Source organism: Phoxinus phoxinus, assembly GCF_949152265.1.
Source record: "Phoxinus phoxinus genome assembly, chromosome: 10".
Lineage (NCBI taxonomy): Eukaryota > Metazoa > Chordata > Actinopteri > Cypriniformes > Leuciscidae > Phoxinus > Phoxinus phoxinus.
The window spans coordinates 25251157-25259932 of NC_136885.1; the positions used below are offsets into that span (position 1 = coordinate 25251157).

At 39.4% G+C, this 8776-nt stretch overlaps 1 long non-coding RNA gene across 1 annotated transcript; it reads left to right on the forward strand.

Annotated features, from left to right (window-relative positions):
- LOC307005382 lies at window positions 1-5435 on the forward strand. The gene is made up of 3 exons (XR_013799257.1): window positions 1-132; window positions 1829-1995; window positions 4940-5435. It is a non-coding gene; the product is annotated as an uncharacterized lncRNA (long non-coding RNA).
- Window positions 5436-8776: the final 3341 nt, after the last annotated feature.

Below are 8776 nucleotides of genomic sequence, written 5' to 3' on the forward strand. Positions count from 1 at the left end.
TGTCCTTTTACCTCACACAGACATGCCCTGAACATTTCTAAAACTTTGAGCCTTTTATGTTCAAACCGACAAAGATGGCGAACCTCAAGAACAAGTGAGAACATGTAGAATGCAACAGGACATTTCATACTGGTTAGTTGATGAATTTATGTAGCTTATGTGTAGTTATCTTCTAGTCATTGATTAGCATATTCTGTCATGATAATCTATAAACCGTGTTCCCGGGGGAGGGGTTACTGTAAATTTTATCGTGAGGAAAAAATAATCGGGAGGAATGTCGTGTAGCCTAGTCCATATCAGCTATTTGTTGTAGTCCTTAAAAAAAAAAACGATTTCTTTAAAAGCAAATATATTCCTTTGCTTTGAACTTTGAGTGTTGTAACTTTGCAGATGTTGTTTATGCTCAAACAGCAACATTACAAACTAAAGTTAGAAAAGTGAAATCGGTTTATACAAACTCTAAATCTTGATTACTGTGATTCTTTGCCATGGACCATAAGAAAGTTTTTGGTGGTCAGTTTCATGAGCCATTACAAATATTTACATTTTAATCACAGTTACTAAACCTCTGGTATAGACATGGCAGCTGAATTAAAATGAACAGAATCAAATCCATGAACTTTTAAATTTAAAGAACTTTAAGAGGCAATTGTTAGGCGAGACGATACAAATCTGGTCTGCACTGGCTTATCAGGACATATTGCTTGACATGCAGAATAAACAGAGCCATAGTAAGACTTGTTTCTTAAGTGAAATCAGTTGTTTATCAACTATATATTACTTTAAATGTGTTTTATATATTAATACAAAAATTAAGAAGAAGCTAAAATTAATGTGAAATGGGGTTTGATGTAAATTTGCCTCATAGTATGATTTTCATCTTTTGTCATTTGTAAAGTATATCTGAATTTCTGATGCCAATGAGCTTTCCACTGCCACGAAGAAGCCAAAAATAAGAGTGGCTTTGAAAATGTGTGGTTAATTAGATCATAATGGCCTCATCAATTAGGAGCAAATCATGGCTTGGCCTGGGCTGGACGTTTTAATGAAAAGTTGAAATGGGTCGCCCCTCAGGGCACCAAGTGTCCAAATCTGCTCTGCCGGTCGTCATTTATCACTGTAGTATGCCACAGACATCTTTACTCGTTAAAACAACTAATTCCACCTGGCCGAAATAGACATATTTATTAGTCTATACTCTTGCAGTGACTCTTACGTTTTTAACATATCAAGCCACCTTGACGGTTTCCAGAAGCTTCCCTACCCCATGCAACCTTGGAAAAATGCTTGTCAATCCTTGATAAAGTGCTTAAATAAAATCATTATTTGACTGTATTGATGTTTTTTTTTTTTTGTCCCCATGCAAGGCTCAATAGGTTATTGTGGATTCTGCCAAATGGGTCTGTGAGAAATCATTAGAGTGGGCTGATGTGATTTACGTCCTTGGTAGCGAGGGGCACCCAAATGATCTGCCTCTCAATCGGCATCATCAATCATGCAGAACCAGCGGGCACCTCAGGCAGCCAGAGCTGGCGTTGTGTTGGGTGGGACAGATATGTGTGTGCAGTTGAGGGGTTTGATGACAAATATGAATGTTTGGGTTTGTGGGGCAAGACTGGCAGCATACTTGGCATCGCCCATGTTTGTGTGTGTGAGAGAGAGACTGTGTGTATTGTCTTTGGCAGAGCTCCATCTTGGCTTGTTGTTAATGTGTGTGAATTGACTTCCTTAAAAAACATCCTAGCTCCCAATACCAGTGTGTCAATTTCATCAATGCATCAGCAATTAATACCAATTTCTTTTTTTTCTTTTTTCTTTTTTTACACAGGATATCAGCGTTCTACTTTTGTGGAGTTTTACATCCTGCAGCTTCATCAGCATCGTGACCTCTGCCTAGTAAAAAGATGGAAGTCAATGGAATAAACAACAAAAGTGCATCAATGAATCAGTGCCAGCAAACAGCAACATTAATCTCTGGTTTATAAAGACAAACAGGTAACACTTTACAATAATGTTGTATTTGTTAACATTACTTAATGCAATAGATAACATGAAATATATTTTAATGAATTTACAAATACAAAAACTACACATTTTCCCCCCCACCATTTCAAGTTGTATAAATTAACATCAGTTAATTTATTATAAGAATAAAAACAAACAATGATTAACAGTGAACAATATATTTATAAATTAACATTAGAACCTAGATAAATAAATGCTGTAAAAATTGTTTATTGTTAGTATTGAATTGAACTGAATTACAATTTAAACTAAAGTGTTACCGACATGCATATCATTGACTAGAAAGATAAAGGTCTTCCTGTGCTTTCTGATTGTAAACACTGTAATTTGATGTTAGGAAAAGCGAGATACTCAAATAAAACATGCACAGGTTGGATGTTGAATTATCGCTCAAATTCTGTCTATTGGTCTCACAACATTATTGTATGGCTGCAGAAGACTTGGGACATACAGCACAGGTTGTATGGACTACTTTTATAGAGCCTTTTGTAGCTTGACATCCTGTGATCCCCCCAAGACTATTGTATGGAAAAGATTTGTGAAAATCCACAGAACAAAACAATAGCAGGTATGGAACGACATTAGGGCGGGTGAATAATGACAGAATTGTTTATCTGAATACATTTTTTCTGTTTCTTTAAGTGGTGTCCTGCAGGCCTTTTTTTTGTTTGGAGCTGTCTATGGTGCTGATGTCAGTTGGAACATTTGATGGTGCTGACTGGACAGCTCTGGAAAGCCAAAAATTGCTACATCCACAAATAAATCTTATAGGGCCAAATACCTTGTTGTTAGCCAAATGACTGAGCTGGATAGAGCAAGAATAGTGGCCTATAACAAATTCATTATTAAACTGCAGACTTAGGATTACAGGAAACTTATAATGTAGATTAAAATCATAAAGCACATTCATCTTATTGGTACAATCACCACTGTTAAGAAGACCCGAGAGAACCAACTCTGTAATATAAAGCAGTTTGCATCACGTGACACGTGCAGGATGTCTGTAATTTGATAATATTGAAGCAGTACCAGCTCAGATAAATCTTTGCAATAATGTCAGACGCAATTGTGAAAACCTTGTTCATCTCTCTTTTACACACAGCGTGACAATGGCTCGTGAATTACGTGACCGTGAAAGTGGCGTGAAATCGCTCGAGTGTTGTAATTAATAAAAGCCCTAAAACCTGATAAACTGCAGCTTAATGATTACACGACTAATTATGGAGGGAGGATAAAAGACATCACGGTGCTGCACAGACCCGATAACCCTTTAAACAAGCCGTCTTTATCCTTGCCGGCGCACTCTCTATATTAACTGCGTGAAATATCACATGAAAAGAAAGGAAAGGAGGGGAGTGGTGGAATTAGCTGGGTTGTATAAGCAATTATAGGGGCATGGTATGTAGCTAAGCACACTAATAGGTATGTAGAGGAGGCATTATTCAATTAAAGTGGCGGGATACAGTGCAAAGGAACAGAGATGCGGTGACAGCGCCGGTGTCTTCTCCTTATGAAACAACCTATTTAAGCTAAATCAACTCCCACTTAAGAACAGCTGTAATAAGCACGGAGGAGACGCGCGGTGGCCCGCGGGGCCCCATCCGTCATGCTGTAATACCCAATCAAAATGAGTGATGACACCTTGCACTGTGCCTGCTGCATCCCCTTCTGTAGCATTACCCTGCTCTTTCTCTGCGCCCAGTTCCTGCTTGAACGCCGTACTTTTTGAGGCGCGTTCTCAGAAGTCAGTGTCGGGTCCCGAGCGCTCGCATGAATCAGCAACTCTGGTTTATAAATGCAGCTTTTCCGGTAATGCTGAAACCGAAAGTCATCTCTTCTGAGGAATGCTGTGTCTCACTGGTTATAAAAAGCAGGTTTATTTCTGTGACTGTGTTGTGACCGGTCTAATGTCTAAAGGGAGTATAGATGGCTGTCCGTCAAAAACCTGTGATACAAAATCACGTTCTGCTGGACTTCATTTAGCTTTTGAGGAAAAAGTTAATGAGTTAGTGTTTCGTTCCGAATGAATCAGTGTTTTGAATGAATCGTTTGAGAGAATGACAAACCGCTTGAGTGAACAATTCAATGACTTGTTTATGTGTTACGTTCTGAATGAATTAGTGTGTTTGAATGAATCGCTTGAATGAATTATTCAGTGAATCCCACCTTAAGACAATAGGTGTGTTCGATTTGAAACGACGCTGCGCAGACCGATCGGTGTAGGCTGTGATATTAATAAAGTATCACAAGAACGATTAGAGGCCAGACAGATCCGTATGCTTTTCAAATCGCTCTTGTGATACTTTGATGTCATACACTGATCAGTCTGCGCAACGCTGCTTCAAATTAAACACACTAGTCACTTGTTTAGTTTCAGTGTTTTAAACAAATTGTTTAAGTTCATTATTTAATGACTCATTTATAAAATAAGTCACTTAATTGCTTCCTTTCTGGATTAATCAGTGTTTTTGAATTTTATTGCTTAAATGAATGTTTCAATCGATCTTGTTTAGCTTCTGAACGAATCATGTTTTGGAACTAATCGCTTGAGTGAACAATTCAATGACTCACTCATAAAGACTGGTCGTCACTTACTGGCGTAACAATGTAGAAAGAGTCACTGAAAAATCCCCACCACTTATACACAGACTGACAGCCTGTTTGGAACATGCAAGAACTTGTGTATAAATTAACTTAATTTTAATAATGAAAAAGCACAGCAAAAACAAAATATTTCTGATTAACTCAGAAAAGCAGCAGATATGAAATGAAGCTCATCTGGAGTGTTCGAAGAATATTCAAAGAACTGTTTTACTTCTCTAATTTTCTTGTTTGTTTTTGCCTCCCCCCCCCCTGCCTCCCACTCTCTCTTTCTCCTTCCTTCTTTCTTTCTTGCTTTCTTTCTCCTCATCAGTGCGTTGTGCTCAGTAATGACTCCCACTGTGGCAGCGGTGCCCCTTTAAGGCTGGGCCCCCCTCCCCATGCATTATTCATCAAAATCAAATGAGGGAACAACAGGAGCAAGAGACATGGTGCATGCCACTTCCTCCTCAACTCCCCAAGGTGCCCCCAGCCTGCTGGCCCATCTCTCCCCCTCTCTCCACCCTGGCCTAGGGGTTTTGGGGACCAACTTGGCACCCCTTTCATGGTTAATTCTATGGACAAGACTTTTCTCTACCAACCCTGCCCTCTTCCTCCTCTTCTTCACATCTGTTGCACACCTCAAAGGTGCACTTTTCCTCATTAAAAAGTTTTACAGATGAGAAATGAATAGCAGCCTACTTTTTAAAACAGCTGTTTCAAATCATGTCCACATGAGTCATATCAGCAAGCTGTTTTATTTTACATGGGGCATGCGGCCATTTTGATTCACATGATTAGTTGAATACTACTTGAACTATCTCAGTATAAATCCCCTGTTATTGGACACTTTTGCTTGCGGAATAAATTAATTCTGTCTGACTTCTGTATCGGTTAACACTGAGCTTACACTCTTGCCTTTAACCCTCTTCCCAATGTTTATAGATATGCTTGCCTGACGCTTTACGTATGATGTACTTTGGGTTTAAACCTTATTGACAACCGAGTTCTTAAGGTCCATATGTGATAATGGACATTGAGATTTGGGGGTAAGCCATGTCTTCTTTTTTTTTTAAATGTTTGGCCTCAAGTATAGGGGCGACTCGATAAAGTGAGCACATATTTACATCTTTATCTTTGCCAGCTCATGCTTTTGCCTTAAGGATTACATTAAAAGTGTGCTGAAAGTGTTGTCAGTGACATCACAGCGTTCACACACAAAACAGTTTGTAGAACTTAGAAGATCCGCTCTAATATTTGCATGAACACGGGAGGGGGTTGATAGACTATCCTGGTGCTGTTGCACAATGCCGGTACATTGATTACTTCAGAGAGAGAGAGAGAGAGAAGGAGGGAGGGATGATTTGATGAGTGTAGTTCTTGTATCCCCTGCTGTTAAAGGCTGGTATGAGAGCTGAACATTACCACCCGGGGCAACCTGAGTTCTCCTCCTAATACAATCAATTCAATCTGCTGCTTTAATCTAAACTCACCTACACCTTTAATAACTTTAGCTGTGTTCAGACTCTTTTCAAGGCAATGCTCTTTACACGTAGCTATCTAACATCTTGTGTGTACTGACATCTTGCATATGGATATTCAGTCTTAGATTCTTACTTTTCTGAAGAAATGGTGAGTGCTGCTTACCTGTGAAAGTTGGCACCTAGGTGGTTTCTAGGTGGTTGCTTGGGCAGTCTCAGTGGTTGTTGGGAAATTGCTTGGGTGTTCTTATTTTTTTTTATATAGGCTAGTTTTTATTATTTAACTCATCTTTTTAATTATATTTAGTTAATGGTAGTTTTCACTCTATCATTGCTTATTATTAATATTTATTTTTTTATTTTTTTATTTGGATCCAAGTGCCCTGATATGATTGTAAAGCGTGTACAAAGTAGTACACATGAAAGTGCTATATAAATGCCTCATTCTATTCTATTCTGTTCTGTTTGCAGGGTTTATTCATTTTTATTTTATTTTTAATATTTTAGGAGCGCCAAAGTTAATGTGTTAACATGGTATCAAATAGATTTTAAATGTTTAAAAATATTACATTTCTCAACAGAGTCTAATGCAAACATATATATTTGTTATGTTTTTGAAAGAAGTCTCTTATGCTAGGCTGCATTTATTTAATAATAATAATAAATAAAGAGCAACGGTAAAAACAGTAATATTGCGAAATTAAATTTATTACAAATTAAAATAACTGTTTTCTATTTTAATATGTTTTAAAATATAATTTATTGTTGTGATGGCAAAGCTGAATTTACAGCATCATTACTCCTGTCTTCAGTGTCACATGATCCTTCAGAAGTCATTCTAATATGATTGGGAGTTCAGGTAACATTTCTTCTTGTTATCAATGTTAAAAACAGATTGGCTGCGTAACATTTTTTTAAAGCTTTGTTTGCTTACATGGTTTCAAGCTTTTTAAAGCTTTGTTTGTTGCAATTCAGCTTTGTTTTCACAGGAATAAATATATATATATATTTTTTAATTAAAAGAGAAAACAATTATTTTAAATTGTAATAAAATTCCACAATATTACTGTATTTTTAATTACATCAAGGCAGCCTTGGTGAGCATAAGATACATCTTTCAAAAAAACAAACAAAATGGAAATTGTTCCAACTGTATATAGTTGGTTGCTCTGCCTCAACAAGCCACATGAGTTAAAGTATCAGATGGTAGAGGATGCATTATGTGCTAAATTTGAATACTTAAATAAGTGATTTGTTCAGATCTCTAAGCCTGAGTATGAGCAGTAGTAAGGATGCTTGTCCACTAATTTTTTCCCCAACTATATAAGAATTTAAGACAAGCCAAACTGTCACAGTTTCTCAAGGCTCCTCACCTGAGTTAGATGTTCTGGGTCACGCACTGAGTCAAGCATCCTCGCAGATACAGCTCTGTATATGCGGCCCCATAGGCAGGGTGTGGGCTATAAGTGGAGCAGAATTGGGTTAAGATGATGACAGTGGCTTAGACTGAGTGATGTGATGGGTCTGTCAGCAGGCTAATCTGACTCTAATGGGTCTGACCTGTACAGGACCCATCTGGCCCCCAGGACCCCTCTGATTGGCTCTATTTATTATGGGCTAGAGGGACGGGGACGGTTTGCATAGTCATTCCACTTTCAGGTCCAATTCCTGGAGTCCTGATGAGCTCTGCCCCCCCCCCCCCCCCCCCCCCCACCCCCCTCCGCCTCCTTGTTTCTCCTTCGCTCTTCTCTCCTCCACACCTTTCTCATCATCTTTTGTTTCTTCCTAATGGTTCAATTAAAGAGGTTAATTTCGAGACGGCCCTCCTCAAATCAGCTCTCATCACCTTCCCCTCTTCAGCCTCCTGACCGCAGCACCCAGCCTGCATTTATTATTCATCCCAATCAAATAAGAGCAAAGGCGGGCTGGAGCAAGCTGCTTTTCTCCCCGCACCCCCTTCATCCCGCCATCTCTCCTCTCCGCTCTTTCCTTTCCTCTTTGGAAGAATTGCCTTTTATTGAGTGAGTCGGCACGCATTCTCGCACACACACACACACACACACACACACACACACACACACACACACACACACACACACACACACACACACACACACACACACACACACACACACACACACACACACACACACACACATACACACACACACACACACACACACACACACACACACACACACACACACACACACACACACACGCACGCACACTCCCGGACCCCCCAGCTTCCCACAGCCCTTCCCTTTCCTGGAAAATGAGCAATTCTCTCATTGTAATAACGCGCCTCTGTCATCGGCCCATTATCGGCATGATAAAAGATGAAATATTCGCGGCGGCTGGCCTCCTAACCTGATCTGGGCGCGATATTGGAGCTTTGGAAAATGAGTTTTATCTGCTTTAATATACTCCTTGGCAGACTGACCCTTGAAATTAAACATTATTACAGAGCGGATATTTAAAAAACCGGGGCCACAAATTACATCAAAATGAAAATATTAAGGAACATTAGGAATATATCAAGTGGCGCCGAGCTGGATGTGGGGAGCGGTGGCAGGGGCGCAGAAGCGTCGCCGGTGTCACGGCAACGGGAGAGGGGAAATAATAACAATTCAGCCAGTGCCGCTGTCATGTGTCGGGATAAACTAATTATCCTCTCCGACACTCTCATC